Here is a 2,061-nt window from a genome sequence, read left to right as displayed (position 1 = left end):
AGCCTTTTTCGCCATCTTGTCATTTCTGAACGCTTGCTCTGTGTAACCGTGCTCACCCGAACGAACTAAAAAGGGTGGAAGGCTGGTTAGGCCTTGCCAAGATTTGTAATCTTGCCAAGATGCAGGTGTGAGCAGATGGCAGCTGCAAGTGTGTAAATGACTGATTCATCTGTCAGGAGTATTCTCTTCACTGACACTTGCTTCCCATCTCTTTTTGAAACTCAAGGGCAGCAACATTGTTGTGGTGTCACAACAATGTTCACAAGTGCTCTGTTTGAAGGGACTGACATTTTACTCTTTGCGGAGCACTAGCCTGGAGATCGAACCCTTGCCTGCAGCCCTCGTCCTGTTCGCAATTTCCCTTCCAAGACTGATTAAAGGAAAAGAAGGTTCTAGAAATGACGGCGAAGACAGCTAAAGATCTAATTACCCACAAACTTGGTTTCATAGCTGCAGTTTCTAAATCTGAAACAGAATTGGAGAAACTTAGGAAAGAAAATTCACTCCTAAAAAAAGCTGTGGAAGAAATTTCTAAAGGCAAACTGACTGATATGGAGAGAAGGCAGCTTCTGGAGAAAATATTCGCACTGGAAACTGAAAAGGAAAAGAACAGCCAGGAGTTTTCGGAGAAGAGGAAAGAAATCCTACATGTAAAAGAGAAGCTGAAGTCGAAAGATGGCGATGACGTAAACTCTCAGCTTAAAGCGAAGGAAGCCGAGAGGCGGGAACAACTGTACAAGTCCCTTGCTGAAGAGACCGACAACCTGAAGAAACAGCTATACATGGTCACCGCCAGATGTGTGGAGCTTGAAAACAGAGCCATTGCCAGCCAGGTTTCACAGGAAAGCAGTGCAGGCCAAAGGGGGGCGGCAGTGGAACAAAATGTAACAAGATGCTTTGGAAAAAAAACAATAGTGGCTTGTATATGCCCAACAGCCTGAGGCTTATGTTAAGGGATTCGTGCCCAGAATATATGACTTGGAGCAGCAGCTTAAGACGGCGCACCAAACACTCCAACATAAATCCAAAGAAAGCAGTCCAGAAGGTCTGAAACCGGAAGAACAACAAAAGTACTATGACCAGCTCTTGATGACAGCAAAAAAAGACCTCGAAGAAGAAAGAAAGAAGACTGCTCAGCTGCAATTTGATTTTATTGAATTAAAAAGGGAATATGATGACAAAAATCGAGAAACAGCACATTTAAATAATACCCTGCAGCTTGCAGAAGAACATCAGCAGAGAGAAAATGAAAAAAAGCGTATGACAAAAAAAGTGCAGAGGCTGAAGACCGAAATAAAAATAACCAAACAAAAACTTGAAGAGGAAAAGGAACGATATGATGCCCTTTCATCTCAGGCTGACGTTCTTCGAAAATGTTTATCGAAACAACAAGAAGAAAATAAGAGGATCCCCTTTCTGGAGCAACAGATATATACGTCGGAGCTGGAAAACGAAAACTTGGATAACCAGAACACACAACACCAGATATACAAAGTTCAGAAAGAGTTGCACAAGACAAATGAGCAAATGTGGTTGCAGCCAGTGAAGCACCTCCATGAATTTCATTACACTGAATCGCCTTATAATCTCCACGCTGATTTTGATGACTGGTTGAGGATCGGTACCCCGAATCCATCACCCCGCCGTTCAAACCTGCTGGACGAGAGCTTCCTGGAGTGTCCGAAGTGCAAGGCGCAGTATCCCGCCAGCCAGCACAGAGAGCTTCTGCCACATATTGATTTCTGCGCCGACAATGAAGCCAAAAGATCTTAAACTCGTACATGCACCCCGAAACTTTTTTACATGTGTTTTAAAACTATTTTTATAAAGTTGTGTGTATATAGGCCATCCATGGCGTTGCATTTTCAGCTTTTTTGTCTTTTATTTTCCAGTGTAATACTGGGTGCATCTTCACGACTGGTTATCTGTTCATGAAGTATGTTTCTTCCTTGGTCCTTTAACCAACTCGTAGGTGGAACAGGGGTCTTTTAAATTGTTTTATTTGCCATGAATTACTGAATTATGCTTGTTGCATTGTTGTATAGTATTGCAGTCCATGTA

The 2,061-nt window shown here is 42.6% G+C and overlaps 1 pseudogene; it reads left to right on the top strand.

Moving 5' to 3' along the window:
* The first annotated feature begins 398 nt into the window (after positions 1-398).
* LOC146865352 (centrosomal protein of 55 kDa pseudogene) lies at positions 399-1,773 on the top strand (annotated as a pseudogene).
* The last annotated feature ends 288 nt before the right edge of the window (positions 1,774-2,061 follow it).

The sequence above is a fragment of the Triturus cristatus genome, chromosome 2_1, assembly GCF_964204655.1.
Source record: "Triturus cristatus chromosome 2_1, aTriCri1.1, whole genome shotgun sequence".
NCBI classification, from domain to species: domain Eukaryota; kingdom Metazoa; phylum Chordata; class Amphibia; order Caudata; family Salamandridae; genus Triturus; species Triturus cristatus.
The sequence above is the reverse complement of the archived record's forward strand: the minus strand, read 5'-3'. Positions and strand labels throughout refer to the sequence as shown.